The sequence below is a fragment of the Gallus gallus genome, chromosome 4 (genome assembly GCF_016699485.2).
Source record: "Gallus gallus isolate bGalGal1 chromosome 4, bGalGal1.mat.broiler.GRCg7b, whole genome shotgun sequence".
Lineage (NCBI taxonomy): Eukaryota > Metazoa > Chordata > Aves > Galliformes > Phasianidae > Gallus > Gallus gallus.
The window spans coordinates 24,277,007-24,295,391 of NC_052535.1; the positions used below are offsets into that span (position 1 = coordinate 24,277,007).

Sequence of the window (18,385 nt, forward strand, 5' to 3'; positions counted from 1 at the left end):
CAGATTTAAAATTGTAATTGATGCTCTCTCTGTGACATGATAGGCAGATATTCATCATGAGATTCTCATAACAGCATGAGAGTCTCTCATGCCACAAAACAAGCCATAGAAATACTAACATGCAAAAGAACCCTAGAGAGAGAATTACAAAAACTCATCCATAAATTTCAGGTCTTCTGTGTGGTTAAGTCCTATCCTCTTACACGAATGCTGTTCTCTCTGATCTGTACTGCTTCTAACTGGGAGTGTCTCCAGCTTATAATTCCAGAGATACAGAATGCAAATAACAATTAAAAAACAGCTGTGTTTACCATTTGCCATAAAGCTTCAAGATTCCTAGTAGGTGTTCTTTAGAAAAAGTTAATCAGTAATTTAGAGCAGAAGAGAGCTCATCACAATTTCTGTCCTCAGTAGCACCTGGGGAGCTCTCCTTTGATTAGAATACTTGCAGTGGGGGCTTCCTTTGTATCTTTCATAACAGAGTTTACATTATAAAAGCACTTTTTAAAAATGCTACAGAACTCAGAGCACCTATAGACAGTGCTGTTGTATCTCATCTTTATCTCAAATGACACAGATAAAGTGTGCTGCTATATCAGTCAGTGAAGGGAGAGGATAATCCCTAGGAGAGAGGCTGTTAGGCAGATCAAGGATGAAAGGACGTCTAAAACACAGGGCTCACCTATGTAATTAATTGTGCTCATGCAGAAGTGCTGAACCACCAGCGCAGTCCCTCCAGCTTAGGATACTGATCTGTAAGAAACAAACTGCATACTGTCTAACAATTGCCCAGAGATTACTTCTTATTATCTCAGCTGGGCATCCAGAGGAGCTGCAAAGCACAGTGAATATACAATGAATATGTCCATAGTCACTGTAGGGAGCAGCACCAACTGGTGCCACCAGCCCTGAAGTGTTTCAGAGTGCAAGGGCTAGGATCAGAGGCAACGGACTGCCACTTGCTTTCAGATGAGATGCATTTGAAGGCACTCACAACCTCCCATGTAATCCTCACGGTTTATCAAGAGAAACCTAAGAGTAAAACTCTCCGATTACACGCTGTTACTTCAGCACCAAAGTTTAGCAAGGCAGCAACATGAAAGCCAACCGCTATAGGCTATGTATTAAGTGAGCAAACAAGATTTGTAGATGGAAGATACTAGGCATGCCATGCTCCAGTTTGGAGGCTGATAGAAAACAATACTGTGTACAAATATTAATACATCAACAATAGATTAATCACTTTAAAGGGCTGTCCCACACCTGTTACAGACTATAGATCAGATAAAATACTGATATGTGTATAGCCATAGATGCTCCTCTAATGTTTTTCTTCCTGCATTAAACAAAAAATTGATTTAAATACGTGCAAAGATATGACATAATTATGCCCAGTATGATTTAAAACTGTGGCAGTATACCAACATTTTCAGAATATCTGTAATATCTGTAATATAATCTCAAGATACTCCTGACTTCAAGATACTTGACTTCATTACAGTTATCACATCAAAATATTCTTGACTACAAGCTGTGATTTAAATCTTCCTCACAATATCCTGTTGTACCTTCATCAAGCTGAGAAATAGCAATGCAGAATAACAATGAAAGGCCCTCTGCAAAGCTGAGATTGCCCTGTCCCTAAGAAAAACGTGTAGAAGAGGCTCACTACTGCTCTGGTTGCCTTTCCCAGGTGTGCTGGACACAGCAAGGACAACTCTGCCAGGGCCGAAGAATCACAGAATCACAGAATGGCTTGGAAGGGACTTCAAGGATCATCAAGCTCCAACCCCTCCCCCCGCCAAGCAGGGCTGCCAACCTCCACATTTAATACTAGACCAGGCTGCCCAGGGCCCCATCCAACCTGGCCTTGAACAGGTGTCCAAGGATGGGGCATCCACAACCTCTCTGGGCAGCCTCTGCCAGCACCTCACCACTCTCTCTGTAAAGAACTTCCCACTGATAGCCAACATAAATTTTCCCTCCTTCAACTTAAAACCATTTCCCCTTGTCCTGCTGTTAACTACCCTTTCAAAGAGTTGACTCCCCTCCTGTTTGTAGGCTCCCTTTAGGTACTGAAAGGCTGCAATGAGGTCACCCCGCAGCCTTCTTTTCTCCAGGCTGAACAAGCCCAGCTCCCTCAGCCTGTCTTCATAGGAGAGCTGCTTCAGCCCTCTGATCATCTTTGTGGCCTTTCTCTGGACCCTCTCCAACAGCTCCCTGTCTTTCCTGTACTGGGAGCTCCACACCTGGACACAGTACTCCAGATGGGGCCTCATGATGGCAGGGTAGAGAGGGACAATCACCTCCCTGTCCCTGCTGGCCATCCCTCTTCTGATGGTGCCCAGGATATCTTCTAATGGAGCCCAGGATACTATTTGCCTTCCAAGCTGCCAGAACGCACTGCTGGCTCATGTTAAGTTTGTCATCCATCAGGACCCCCAGGTCCTTCTCTGCAGGGCTACTCTCAAGGACTGCTCCTTCCAGTCTGTATAAATGCCTGGAGTTCCTCCGGCCCAAGTGCAAAACCTTGCACTTTGCCATGTTGAACCTTATGAGATTCACCCAGGCCCACCTTTCACGTCTGTCCAGGTCCCTCTGAATGGTATCCCTTCCTTCCTCTGTGTCAACCGCACCACTCAGCTTGGTATCATCAGCAAAGTGCACTTGCCAAAGGTGCACTCAATTCCATCATCAATGTCGTTGATAAAGACGTTAAAGAGCACCAGTCCCAAGACAGACCCCTGGCAGACACCACTCGTTACCAGCGTCCACCTGGACACAGAACCATTGATCACCACCCTCTGTCTGCGGCCTTTCAACCAATTCCTTATCCACTGGGTGGTACACTCATCAAATCCACATCCCTTCAATGTGGCGATAAGGATGCTGTAGGGGACCATGTCAAAGGCCTTGCACAAGTCCAGGTAAATGACACTTGTCACCTTCCCTTTGTCCACCAGAAGAAACAGGTATGCTTGTGCACAAATGCCTTACCTCATCTCCATGGTCTCCTGTTTGTCCTACAGTGGCAAGAGTAATTTTAAGCTAGCTCGTTTTCTTCATATTAGGAAAGACAACAGAGGTTTACTTTCCAGGCTTATATTCTTTTGAGGCGTTCAATGTTATTCTGAACTCATTTCATGTTTCTTGTCTTTCTGCTCAACGCTCACATGAGGCTGCAAGAGAAGATAATGAACTGACTTTGTATGCAATTAAGTAATAGCTCTAGTGCAATACAGAGTGTGCTTCTGTCCCAGAAGATGTGTTAAAGTGAATTGCATGGGTTTTTTTCTTTGTTTTTATTCTATACAGAAATTATTGTGAATCAATAATTTGCTATTGAATGTTGGGAGAATGCAAGAATGTTACTCTTGCAAGTAAATTCACCTTTCACCTCATTTAAAAGGTATATAGAATAAGGAATAATAAATAGGTATACAGAACATACCTATTATAGAATACAGAATAAGGAATAAGTGGACTTTTAATTTATTAGCTATGAACAAGTAGGAATATAACTGAAAAAGAGTCATAAAAATAACAATGTTGTTCTTTTATTTATCTATATAGCACTATGCGTCTGTGACCTAATTTCCAAGGATATAATGGGGTAAATACAAAAACTGACTGCCAGCTCTTCAGAAAAATAACAGATATGAATTTATAATATAAAGAGTTAATAATATCTGTCCATACGATCTTCGAGGCATAATGAACCATGGATGTTTTATTTTGTTTGTAGCCTGAAGCTCCAGCCTATGTGAAACCTTTTAAATGCTTAATTAGCAGCAATCAGGCACCAATACAACTCAATCTAATTGAGGGGATAGGACAACTCTCCAGCTTGGCAGTTGCTGCCTGAAGCAGGAGAATGTGCTTCTCTAATTTTCAGCAATTCATCTTTATTTTCTTGTATCAGAACTTTCGTTTTCTTTTATAAAGTTTTGTTAAGGGAAATTGAACAAATAAAGTAGTTTCAGCTGCATAAAATAACAGTTCTATACCCTGAGGAGCTGGGAATGAAAAACTAGTAAATTCTCTTTATAAAATAATGTCATAGAAAGCACTTTATATATTGCTCATAACATTATAATGCTTTGAAAGTGTTTCTCTGTCACAGCACAGTGTTGTTTTGTGAAACTTAACTCCAGAAGGTTAAGAAGAATCATGTTAACATACCTCAGAAATGCGTGAACATGGACTTCAGGTAAACAAACTTGCCATGTTTTTTGATCATCTCAGATTTAGATTGCTATCTAACATCTCTTTAGTATTTTCCTTACTTTGCTTCTGAAGGAAATCAAAAGGCAAATTAGAAGTAGAAGATATTGTGTTTTCAGCTATCTTCTGCTCTTTTTACATGTGTTGTGCTATTTCCACTGTTGGAGAAAGGGAATACAGTAGCAGGAAACCTAATTTTTAATGAGGTGTATCCATGTTATGAAGAAAACTCACCACTATTTCATCTTGCTGAGGTTTAATTCCTTTGTCACAGCTACTGGACACAAAGGTTGATACAGCTAAAACAAGCTGAAAAAATACATGCATCCATTCATCTTCAGATAGGAATAGTCACCACAGAAGCAACTTGGTGAGATCTACAATGATAAAAAAATAACACACAAAAAACAGCATGAATCTGGAAAATCTTTCTAAAGTGTTTTTTTTTTTTTTCCATTCAGAAACCCTCTAAAAATTTACCCACTGAAAAATATTTTAGTAAACAGGGGGCAAAGTAATTGCAGATTTCTTGCAAAGCAGAACTTAAAACAGGTGTTTTAAGAGAACTACAAAGCAAGCGGTTAATGATTCAGAAACATCACAAAATTCTGCCCAGAAAATCAAACACTTTCATTTAGACTTTCGTACCACCCATCAGTTCTAGAGAATGTTTTACGGTATCTCGTAAATTCTTCTCCTCATTGAAAAGTATTTAAAACATACAAAATGTCTTAAGAGAACTTCAAGAGAATGTCTTAATTTAACTGACCATTTAAAAAAATTATGGCAGCAATGCCAAACGTGAAATTTCCACTGATTAAGAAAGTTTTATGGGGGCATAACTAATGAAAAATGCAAGCATAATAGGGTCTATTCATAAATGCTGTCAGGACTGACAGTCCTTTTAAGACTCCAGGTTACCTGAAGGACGATTTTTCATACAGACTACATATTCTAGTCAAGGCCTCACTCAATGCCCTTTCACACATATGATTGTCAAACTGTTCGATTTCCCTATTCTGAAGTTTTTTCACTTTTATTTCTTAGGGGGAGTCATAGAAAGAGTGTGGAAAGATTTTCTTTGAATTACGGAAGCATTTCAGTAAACTTTCCCCCATCCGGAAAAGAGAAAATCTGAAAGAACCTTGACTATTCCACAGTGTAATTCTTTCAAATGGTTAAACAACAAGGTTTTTCTTTCTTCTTGTTTAAAATAGAAATCTGCCATGAAACAGTCCATGTTTCATTAGGCTGGAGACCACCACTTAATGGTGGTCTCCAGCCTGATGGTTGGAAAACAACCTAATAGTTAGGAAAACATAGTATGTAGTATGTAATTTATACCATGAAGTATATATAATGAGTAATCAATGCAGAAAAATATTTCTAGTGTCTCTAGCAAAATGGATAATCCTACTCCAAAATATTGTTTGCTTCACTTCGTTTTCTGTCGTGTACAACACATTCCATACCTGCTTGTATTTCATTATGTCATTTTCAGAGTTTGCTGCTATATATTGATATGTGATTTAAGTACCGAAAAATAGCAGGCTGTAAAGTAAATCACATCAATATCAAATAACAAGTAAGGCATTACAAAACACATTTATTGCCTCATTATACACTGTGATAGCCCAGGGAAGTGCATCCAGCATTGATGACTGCCCTGCTTACTTCTGAGTATGCCTCTAAGCAAACTTCAATTAATATTTGTTTTTTCAGTAACCAAATGTTAATTACTTCTCAGCCACCTGTGAAACTTTGGTTGTTGTTTTTCTTTTTTAATGCATCATATTAAAATTACATTAAAGCACGTTGCACTAGCACTTTGAGGTACAATGCCCATGTTGAGGATATGGGTTTTCAAGCAGCATCTAAAGACCACCTTTTCCCCCCAAAAAAGCCCTCAGAAATAAGATCACATTTTTCCTAAGTACAAAATGTAGAAAGATGCTCAGCCCAGTTTGTGAGTCTCACCTGGCCCAACACAAACCGATCCTCTGAAATGAGGAAACATTCTAGTGGTAGTCATCCACCTTGCTTCATGAACTCAGCAGTCAAAATCCTTTTGTCACCAACTGCCTCAGCACTTTGCTCTGAAGGATTACCACCTACAAACGCTTAACAAATGCTTAACTGAGGAGCTTAGATGAGTGAACCAGCACCTATCCCATATTACATTGGGTTACACTGTCACCTCTTGTCATGCAAAAAAGGAATATGTGTACTGTAATCAGCTCTTTGAAGGGTCTGAATCCCCATGAAAAATGTATGAAGAACAAACTGAGAGTGAACATAAGCAAAGATACTGTTTGCTGAGTGAAAATACAATCTTTGAATTAGCTCAAGATAGCTATGACCTTAATTTCATCTTTGAACTCTTTGTTCAGTTTCCATAGCTCTGAAGTGAGATAATGTAATTTTCCCCTAATTTGCTTATTTAGCGCCAGCATGTGACTTACTTCAGTGTTGATGTAAGAAGGTAAGTAGTAATAACAACTTGCTTTTTTTAGTCCATCTTAAATGCAGAAATTGCATTGGCAGTGTTGCAAACATGCACAATTTTGGAAGGATAGCGACTCCCCCAGCAAGAAGGCCAAAAACATTCACTGTTCTGACAGATATGTGGTTAGTCATCATTACCTTGAACCTACATGGAAATAAGGAGAGCTACGGCTTTCTGCACCACAGCTCTTTTCCACAGAAATGCATACTGTCACTGAGGCTTTGGCTTAAACTTCTATTAATTTACAAAGATGGCAACATTCTGTAATAGTCACAAAGGTAAAGAGAAGAATAAAAAGAAGCATTTTCAGAAAGGTAAACTCTACACTATAAATCATTGTAGTTTTACATGAAATTGCTGCACCTAACTTACTCAGCAAAGTTTTATAAGATCCCTCTGACTTCCTTCTGTCATGCCTATAGTTCAGGATGAAAGAATGATGTTTTTCTTGCTGGAATAGTTCTTGACCATTGTTGGGTTTGGTTTTTTGGTTTTGTTTGGTTTTTTTTTTCTTTTTAAGCTAAGTGAAAGAATAGAAGGAAATCACTGATAGGCAACGTGAGGAGAACGTAAATACCTCATGAATACATCCCAAGATGTAGACTACTCATACCTGTAGGCAACATAACTGTTTTTGTCCTTTCTGGGAGGGTCCATCTCACAGATGTATTCAGAGCACAAAGACCAAGCAGCCAAAAGGTTAAAACGTGTTTCTATCATTGTCTGGTTAGAGGCAACAAACAATACAAGAGCCAATATCAGAAGCCAAGTACTTATCTAAAACAATGAACAACATGGTAAACAAAAGAGTCCTTGAAGAGATAGAAGAGAGTTGTGTCCAGATGCACAGAAACACACACTAATGTAGCAATGTATTCTTCTCCCCAAGAGCTGTCTCTAAAGTTTCGCTGGAATTTATATATAAAGAATAAATAAATCCAAGTTTTGTTACACTTCAGCACGTAAGATTGTAAAAATGGGATGGGGAATTAAGAGAATGAAAAACAGATTATTCAAAAATAAAACCTGTTCAGCTCATCATTCCCACATCTTTTGTTTCCTTTTTATTTTCCAGCTCAGATGTTGTGAAAAGTTGCTTGAAAGAGCAGGCAAGTATTGCTTAGACACATAGCATGGCAACCTACATTCTTTAGCACAGATGCACAGTACTGTAATCCTACCAGGCTTAAATTTAATCTAAGGCCATTTTAGAGGATAACAAAGCTAAAGAGGGGTGAAATGAAAATCTTTTCGTTCACTCAGTTTGTGTTACAGCCAGAGCTATGAGTTGTCTTCCATAGGGCCAGACAACACACAAAGCTCACCCATCTGGAAAATTTCTGAGAGACCTCTTGGTTCAGTGTTGACTGACAAACTTCGTATCCTTAATTTTACTTCTGCTGATTGTCTCCACATTGGATCTCACACTTCTTTAGCCCCCTCCCTCTTCAGATGAGCTGCAACAGATACAAAGAAGCATTCTTTTTACCCTGATGCTATCAAAAGAGTCAACATTGCTGGCCAATCTAGCCTATGCTTTTACCACAGAACACAATTTTTTCTCAAAATATCTTCAAGGTCAACTTATATGAGAACTGGTAAATGAATCCCAAATGAATCTCTTAGAAACCAACAGCTTCATTTCTCCTTCCCAACAGAAGGACAGCAATGAGTTTCAATGAATCAATATCTCTGAGGTCAAAATTCATTAGTTTTAGTGATAACTCAAACACCAATATAACTTAAAGCTCTGCTGCTTACCCATGGCTGCAATAAAAGAGAGATATTGTCATATTATGGAAGTCTGCAATACAGTTTTTCAAATATTTCACTGTTGAGAATAAAGGACTACTACAAAAGATGTACAAATGATATGTATGTGGGGCTTTGATGTCTGATACTGCACAGATTGCTGAACCTGTCATTGTTTTCAAGAGGAAAGCTATTAAAAAGAAACCAGCAGTGAGTGTGTGAGTGAACTGAAAGAAAGAATAAGTATTTCTGGACAATTCTATGGTAGGAATTCTTAGTCACTATTTAGGCATGGCTACTCAATTTCAAGTGTTTTGTGTCTGCAATAAATGTTTACTGTTTTCACAATAAATGTCATCTCACTGATAGAAAAAAAGTATCCTATTCTTCATAGAAAACTTTTCAGTAGAATAATCCTATCCAGTATCCATTTTAATGTTTTCTCCACTAATTTATAATAGAAATTTTGTGTTATGACAATTAAACTTCAACTGTTTATTCTCTCCTTGAGGATGTATTTATTTCTATGCATTTCAAAGGCATTCTCACCCAGGAACCAGTCCAAAGCCCAGCAAGGGCAGGAGGATCTTCTGATTCATCAGGTGACATTAGGAATTCTAACATCGCACAGGAAACAAATGCCTGTGAAATAGATTCTTTAACGCATTTTATCCAGTAGTAAATTTAGGAAGGAGGAAGAAAGGAAAAGACTTCTTAAATTATAGATAAAATGAATTATCTTTAAAGTATTTTGTTATAGAAACCCATCCTTTTCTCAAAAATTAATGCAGTTTATAATAACATTTATAATAAAATTACTTTTTAATGCAAACGTCAGTGCAGCATCAACTCTCTTTTCTGAATGTTGGAGGCATTAAAAGAATAAAGTGATCCTTTACAGAACTTTTTCAAGCAAAGCAAACTGAGTTGCAGCTTTTTTTTTAAATCCAACCTCACACTGTATGAGCTGAAAAGAACCCTACAACTGTCACTTACCAACGAATAGCACTACAATTCTGACATGGTTCTGCTCTGTATTGAAGTCTGCTTGTTCTGTATTTTTAAGAATAGCTTTCATTTATTAACAGAATGATTGGCCAAATAAGTGAAGCTGTTCTAGATTCTTCTAACTCAAAAACAGAGGTCTGTTCTTGTGGATCTTCTATCTATGTGTGGTAAAGGACTGCAACCATAATACCCTTTCCATATGCTATTATGAGCTGCAATATATAGTAAAAATAAACCTTATCTTTTACACAGAAATCAGAGGATATCAATAGCTTTCCTCTGCATGATAATTAAGTCAAAGGAGAAGTCCTCAAAAAGGCAAATGCTGCATCTGTCAGACATATGATTCCCTTGTCTCTTTTCATTACTTTGCTGAGGATGAAAAACTACTTTGAATGGCAAGACGGATACAGTGATACAGTGCTTGTGAATGCTCATAGTTAAGAAATTGAAGCTGACATTTTATTCTGCACTATGCTAACCATAAAACATTATTGTTTATCCTAACTTCATTCCACTGTCAGTCAGCTACACCTTTGGCAGCTAGGTAATAACCTTGAATATTATGCAGAGCTAGGGAAAATGTGGTGGTATTTGGGAACTTATTTGACAGCATAAAATCAAGAAGCATTGGGAAAGGAGTGTGTAGCTGAAGTGACATCTCTGATGTGGTCAGTTCATGAATACTTGTGTCTCATTCTGAAGTCAGTCACTTCAATTTTATCGTATCTGAAACTGTTTGATGATACACAAAAAGGCTGCACTACACAAAACAAATAAGAAACACATCGGCTAAAATCCTGAATGCAAAAGATAAATGAGCAGTCAACATATGACTCAATAATTAACTAGTACTCTATCACATAATTAGTTCCTCCTTTCTTGGCAGAGTGAGTGGTGTTCTTTTTTCTCCTTTTCCATAAAAGTCATAAATTTATAGACTCATAAATTCCTTCCATAATTATCTTTTTATCCAGGCTGGTAAGTTTCGTGCAATTCATCTTCTACACATACATAACCTATTCCAAACGTTCATAGTCTTCTGCTTAGCAATACTACTAGGTATGTGAAAACTAGATTTGAGACTGGTATAAGAGCAAATTCTTACAATGACGAGGTGAGAAATACAAGGAACAAAACCATCCTTTGCCATCAGGACTTAATATCTGTATATTATTTGTAATATAACAAGGCTAAATAGCATAGTACAGATTTGCAAATGCCTTATGTTGGCATTACAGATCCCAAATTCAGAAAATTCACTTGCTCCAAAGAACTTAGTGCTTTAAGTCAAAAGTAGATTAAATCAAAACCTAAAACTTAAGGCCAAACTTGACAGGGTTTGCTTTTTAAAAGCTCAATTCAGTACTCATAACCATTCCAAAATCTTAAAATTATTTTTTTAAATTCTCTTATTTATTGACATGGTACTTTTTTTTTACCCTATTCTACCATTACACCCCTGTAATTATTTTCTCACAATTACTGCATATTCCCTGAGTCTTAATCATGGACTACAAGCCCACCATGTTGGCCTTTGTAGTAATATTAAATACATGGTCGTAAATGCACTCAGTGCTGACTAATTTTGGTCAGAGTTGAAATATCATCTACTTTATTCCCATGACAAGACTTCACAACACTGAACAAGATCGTCCCATACTGCTAGAACCATTATTTTAAAAACTCTCCTTGTAATGTTCTTAGAAGGTGTATAACAAGACTGCAGATTTGGACTGGGAAGTCTGAGTTTCTCATAGGTTCATAGATTTTGTTTATGTTAACAAATTACAGCGACTCTTTTTGTTCCATATTTATTTTCAGCTGATGCTTCAGCCCCACACTTGACCTTACTCCCATGTAACTGCACAGTCTACCCTTTACAACATAACAGAGAACTGAGAACTGCTAAAATCTGTGCATTTCCCAAGCGTGTTTCTGAGGAGTCAATACACAGCTTTAGAGACGTAACTCTTCCCATCTACCTGGAAGTTTGTGGAATATCCAATGATATTTAGAGATTATGATTTATTTTGTGGTGCAGATGGCTAATAATTTGACATTGACAATGGTAGAGAGAACATTCACGTTCTGATATAACAACCAAGAGACAGGTCTTGCTATTTATGTTTCTGTTGTTTACATTAGCATTAATACTTATGTCAGTGACTAAAGGGTATTTATTTCATAGTGAATTCCCATCTTTCATTGAAATGAACAGGAAAAAGTAGTGCTTCTGTTAAACGGAAGATGGACTGATGTGCAAAGGCTGGGCAGCTGTTACTGTTCAGGGATATGAATTGCACTCATTAAAGCAGAGTGCTGTTGAGTGCATGCTATAAATCTGAAAACAGGTTGGTCCGGTGAGCTGCCATAGGTCTGAGGAGGGATTTTACATATAAAGAACTGACAATTAAAGGAGTGATGATATTGCGCTTTGCAGTGTACAGGAGGAAAAGATCTTTCCTAAGAAAGCTAAAGACAAAAGCCTTCTTCCTTATGGCATGCGTGTTCCTCCATTTAGAATTACTTGCATTTCAAATATTATCAAAGAAAGCAAGCAGCAATAAGCAGATAATACAGTTTGATTATAGCATAAATATGGCAAGAGAGAGAAGTACAGAAACAATTTCTAAGGATGTGCAAGACAAAAAAGGGTTACTTTCAGAAACAGTCCCTATATCTGAAAATTGAATAGTCTGAGCTCATTCTGTATGAAACGAAGGCTCAAAATGAAAGTTTATTGCAAACCCACTTACTAGATACTCTTTTCTTGATTCAGCATTCTGTGGTGCTATTTAGAGGAGCTGCAAAGCAGAGCCTCTTTCAAAGGTTCTTTCTGAAGGTGAGCATGCAGCAATGAATCTCAAATGGACAGGCTCCCATTTCCAACTAGACTGAGGGTTTAACCCACTGTTATATCAAAAACCACATGAGACCCAACTGAGATGGAAAAGGGACAAGTCTCTGTGCTGGTGCACATCAGAGCTGATGCTGAAGGCAGAACAACACATAGATGCAGAGCAGGTTTTTCTGCAGAAAATTAAGCTTTAAAACCTTTCTAATGAAATGGTTGGAGGATGAACCAGAGGAGTGCATAAAATTAAGAAGAAAGAAGGGGGAAGAATTTAAAGTAAAGCAAAGGAGGCTGTAGCTCAAAGGGCTGTGGTATCCAAATGAGCAATTTTGCTGTCATTGACAGTGAAGGGAGGAAAGCTCTGAAGAGAAGGAGGGAGTTTCCTATTAGCAGGTTGGTTCTGACAAAATAGTCTAGCATCTTAAAGAATATGTTTCTCTCCAGTGCTTTTTTCTTTTCTTTTGCACAGCCTCACAATTGAAGAAGTAAGGAGGAAAATAACATATACTTCAGTAACAATAAAAACAGGAGACACCAGATTTAAAAAAAATAAATAAAAAATCTGCAATTATAAACACTGCATTCAGGTTTAAATCTTTTTAAAATTATCAATAGAATTGATAGTTATTTTAATAGCCTCCATAACTACCAATCACATCCCTTGAAGAACCCCAGTAACAATGCTGATAGAAATTGCAGTAGCATTATGAAGGGACATAATGGAGGAGGTGCTGTACTGATCCTATTGTAATGCAAAGTAACACCTGCCATTTCTGTTCAGCAGAATCAATCCCGCTGGAGACCTCTTTGTTCCTCTGAACAGAGCATTATATAGTCATAACCGTTTTACAAACACTAAATATCAAAACATATTGTATATAAAAAAAGAAAAAAAAAAGCCACAACAAACCAGCTTAAACAAAACTATTCAAGATGTAGCCCAGAAGAAATAAAATAGTATTATTCATTTGCTACCATAGTACTGGATCAAGTTGTTCCACCTTGGATCATTTTAACGTTTTGATTATTTAATTACACGGTAATTGTTGATGACAACAATGTTTTGTGTTCCTCCAAATTTGGCATTAATATTACAGTGACTTTTTAAACATTCCCAAACAGTTATTTGGCTAACTGACACCCAGAAACACAGGCAAACTTCAAAGTTGTACAGTCGAAGAATGACTCAATTACTGTTCTTTTAAACACGCAGGCAAAGTTACACAATCATTACTTCTTCATGTTTTTGCACTTGGCCCTGCTGACAATATAGCCAGCATAAATGTTTCTGCCCAATTGTTATTCAGTTTTCTCCTTCCCTTAAAACTGTTTGAAAACATCGTACCAGTTCATGGCAAAATAAGAATGAGAATTTCTTCTTGTTAAGGAAAGAATCAAGGTGATCCAACTGCCATGACCACGGATCACGGTCAAATATGAATCAACAGAGAATAACACAAAAGTAACTTGAGAAAAAAAGTTCTCAAGAGAAGAGTCCTTCAAACAAATTTCATTCAGCTAGGTAGAAAAATTACCTCACTCATTTTTAATCTCAGATGCTTTATTTTGTTTGCAAGCTTTTTGTTTGGTTGTTTTTTATACGTGTATACACCTAATTTTTAGCAGTCATTATGGGGTACCATAAACACCTTGTGTGGTTGCTCTTACTAGAAGGTGGGGCTATAGTATCTATTCTCACACTACAAAAAGCTTTCCCTAAAGATGGGAGTGGGAGGGGGGAGAACAACTTAAAATTCTACATGCTTAAAAATATTAAAAAATATGTGCACATTCATTTCTGCTGTGCTTCCCAGGGGACAGATGAATGCAAAACACACCTTTCCTAGCAGTGCTAAGCTCCACAAAATGTACATCACTTAATCCGGTCACCAAGGCTATTTGCAACCTCTTTTGTTTCTGTTGATGGCTTCATATTGGTTTTTATATCAGAGATTCTTTACAAAGTACTGTTTGTTCTGCTCATTTTTTTATTACTTCTTTAAACTCAAACATCTGTGCTTTCCTAACAGCTATTCTCCACTTCCTCTTAAGTGCAAGAACCCAACCATTTGCTGTCAAGAGAGTTCCTCTCCACTGCCTGTTACACCTTCCCACCAAGCACCCTCTAATACACACATCAAAATCGGAATTTTTAACCAGTGCCCTCACCTATGCTTTGGATAATTAATTTGCTTTGGAGTGGTGAGCAAAAGCTGATTTAGATGTCTGGCTCACTCCCTGATCCAGAAGCTCTCCCTCTGTACCTACTGCACAGCCTGGCAAAGCAAAGGGGGAACACATCTCCTATACATGAAGGTACCCGTTGAATAGCTCAATTGGCAAACGTGGTCAGACAGAAGCAGATTTTCACAATGCAGATGTTAATGAAAATTTTATCAAAAAACGATAAAAGAAGAAAAAAAGAGAACTGGGTATAAGAAGCAAATTTTGAACCTAAATTCCTTTTGTTTTAGCACCTAGCAAGATCTTTGCTTTTTCTGAAATATTCACGTCGTGCTGATCATATGAAGTAGACAGAATAACAGAATGCCTAGAGTTGGAAGGGACATACAGGAATCACTGAGTCCAACTCCTGGCTCCACACAGAACCGCCCAATATTCAAACCCTATGTTTGTGAGCAGCGTCCAAATGATCCTTGAACTCTGGCAGCTTGGTACCCTGTGCAGCCTGTCCCAGTGACCGACTACACTCTGGTGCAGAGCCTTTTCCTAATACTCAGCCTCACCCCACCCTGTTGCAGCTCCATGCCATTCCATTCCCTTGGGTCCTGTCACTATCACCAGAGAGCAGAGATCAACAATACCCTCCACTCCCTGTGAGGAGCTGAAGTCTGCTAAGAGGCCTCCCCTCAGCCTCCTCCACTCTGGGCTGAACAAACCAAAGGACCTCAGCTGCTCCTCACACATCTTGTCTTCTGATAAAAGATGGCAATTTGCACCTATTTCTCATGATGATCAGTCTGAGTATTCTATTTAAACATCAGTTTCAGCGAACATACTGTTCAATGAGTCATGGTTCCAGCACCCATGCCTCACTCAAAGGAGACTGTGATGGCCTTCAGTAACTGATTTAAGTTACACAAAAAGCAATCCACACTCAAGAGATCCCAAAGCAAATAGCTGATGAAGAGAAGTATCGCAGTTCTCTTCTATACTTTAAAATCTTACTAATCCCAATTCAGAGAAGCCAAAGGATCCAACTCAGCTTTCAGTTACCCAACACTCTCCCCTCAGCATGGGACTACTTTACAAGAAGTGGTACCACTCAGTAGAATCCCATAAAATGACTCCAAACAGTAAACATTCTTGTTTAGTTGAACTAATAGAAAATCAGACACAGGCAGAAGACAGACAAAGAAGTTATTCTTTAAGGAGTAAGACCACAACAATTGTAATTTTTATTCTCTGGGAAACAATGAAATTGTTTGGCATGCTCTTCCAGCAGCACACCAGGTCATTTGCTGACTCTTGGCTTCCTGCAACTCCCCACAACTGTTAAAATCATAGCACCGACCTTAATGTGCTGGTTTTCACCATCAAGCACAACAGGAGGAGGGCTGCAGTAGATAACCCAGCTTTCTAGCCCAGGATTTTGATGTTAGGTAGCCTACTTTACAGCCAAAGAGTTGTTGTCAATGGCTCTATATCCAGGTGGAGGCCAATCACGAATGGTGTCCCCCAGACATCTGTCTTGGGACTGTGGCTCTTGAACATCTTTGTCAACAAAGACTGTGAGACTGAGTGTACTCTCAGTAAGTTTGCAGATGACACTAAGCTGTGTGGCGCAGTCGATGTAACAGAAGGAAGGGATAACCTCCAAAGGGACCTGGACAGACTTGAAAAGTGGACCTATGAGAACCAATTGAGGTTCAATAAGGCCAAGCACAAGGTTTTGCACTTGGGCCAGGGCAGTCCTACATATGAGTTCAGACTGGGAGGTGATCTCCTTGAGAGCAGCCCTGCTGAAAAGGACTTGGGGATTCTGCTGGATGAAAAGCTGGATATGAGGCAGCAGTGTGTCCTTGCAGCCTGGAAGGCCAACAGTATGCCAGTTGGCATCAAGAAGAGTAGCGAGCAGGGTGAGGAAGGTGACTGTCCCCCTCTACTCTTCCTTTGTGAGGCCCCATTGGAAGTACTGTATCCAGGGCTTTCACTCAGAAGGTGGTGAGGCACCGGAACAGGTTGTCCAGAGAGGTTGAGGATGCCCCCATCCCTGCAGACATTCAAGGCCAGGCTGGATGAGTTGCTTGGCAGTCTGACTGAGTGGTTGGCAACCTTGCCCAATACTGGGGGGGGTCTTTGGGGTCCCTTCCCACCCAAGCCATTGTACGATTCTATGATTTCTTAAAAATAATAATGCTTGTCTTTCATGAAGCATTTCATATCCTTATGATTTTAACCACGCAAAAGAAAATTTGCTATCAATACTTCCTTGATATTCAGTATTCATCTTAGTTGGTATTTTCATCTGTGCTAAGCTTGTGTTGTCCAATTTTGTAACCAAAATAATAAATGACCGATCACAGATCTGGAGTAAATTTTTTGGCCAATGATCTGAAACAGAAATGATGCTGATGTTTTATTTATTGTAATTACATATTGCTATTATTGGTATTTAATAACTTTCCAGTTTTGAAGACATTTCTAGATTTGTTACCTAATGTTTCAAACAATTATTTTATTGCTCATCGGTTAATGCAAGAATAAGCATGGAATAATAACAGTAACAAATACTTTGAATAGAAGTTTCCATAGTAACTTCCATCTATTGCCTTGTGAGCTTACGCGCTCTAATTTATGCAATCTTAACATCCTCTCTTTGCTATTTTATCTACTGGAAGCAAGTAAATAAAAATAAAGAAATTGTTATCATCATTTCTAAATTCAGACACTCAAAAATGTGGTAGGAAAACTGAATACTCATATACACATCTTTAGATAAACAGAATTTCTCATTACAATCACACATATTCAGTATGCAACATTAAAATAAACTATTTTGCTTTAAGTCAGACTGAGACAATGGTTTCTATTATTGCTTTCATGAAGGCTCATTATAGCTGTAGGTCCTTAAAATGGTAAAGAAAATTGCCTCTTATCAGCATTCAGCAGAACTGAACTGTTACACTGCAGGGGACATGCTATGCTTTCTCTTTTTTGCTCTGAGGAACAGAACGATGGAGAGGCAAGAGGATATGGCTTGGTATGCATGTAGAAGCATGAGCTTTCAGACTGCTCTGGTATCTGCAAAAGAGCCAGTGACCTCTCATCCCACACAAACATCTATAGCTGCAGACACAAGCATTTCTAACGTTCTGGTGAAAACCAAATTTGGGCAAAGGACAAGATTAATCTAACATTAAGCATATGCATAAAACAGCAAAGGACTAAGGCTCTAGTGTAAGGGAGGAATGGTTTCAACTTGCGTTTACATAATGATTGTACACTGGGACTCCAATCCTCCTAATTTTCTCAGCTTTGCCACCATAAAATAAAACAATAGTATTTTTATTACTTAATCAGTTAATGCTCAGTTAACTTACAGATTATTAAAGGCATGACAGATTCATTTGTTTACTGAGAAAAAAAAAGTATAGATTATGTATCTTGGGAAACAGAATAACTTGAATGTATTTTTTAAGTGACCATGTTACCCTGACGATTTGAGATTTGCTAGTGTACACATACTATTGGCCTTATGTTGTCATTAACAAGAGATAAAGGAGAGGGAAACAAGCACAGAAGTAAAGGAATAAACAGGAAGAAAGAAAAACGAACTTGGCAGAATATGATATACATATTTGTAAGCTCAAACAACCAATGACAGGGAAAAGAAACAAAAGACAACCAACCAACAATCAACACCACTGAAGATTAATCAACAATCTCTGTAATTCTTGAAGCACTGAGTTAATATTCTTCTCAAAGATGTAATATTACTTTCTGATTTTAGAAGTGAAAATCTTCTCACTGATGTTACCTCATTTTTACATACTTTGTTAATGTTAAAAAAAAAT

General features: G+C 38.2%; 1 protein-coding gene across 6 annotated transcripts in view; it reads right to left on the reverse strand.

Moving 5' to 3' along the window:
* Nucleotides 1-18,385, reverse strand: part of SPOCK3 (SPARC/osteonectin, cwcv and kazal like domains proteoglycan 3) — a 585,918-nt gene that overhangs the window by 318,170 nt on the left and 249,363 nt on the right. For 3 of the 6 annotated variants that reach the window (XM_046940439.1, XM_046940444.1, XM_046940443.1), the window contains exons 7-9: nucleotides 4,459-4,601; nucleotides 2,998-3,179; nucleotides 683-753 (exon numbers count right to left, since the gene is read on the reverse strand). The exons of 2 other annotated variants lie outside the window; for them this stretch is intronic. The gene's annotated coding sequence lies outside the window, so the exon portion shown is untranslated. The remainder of the gene's footprint in view (nucleotides 1-682; nucleotides 754-2,997; nucleotides 3,180-4,458; nucleotides 4,602-18,385) is intronic. One more of the 6 variants, XM_046940440.1, reaches the window with a different exon arrangement.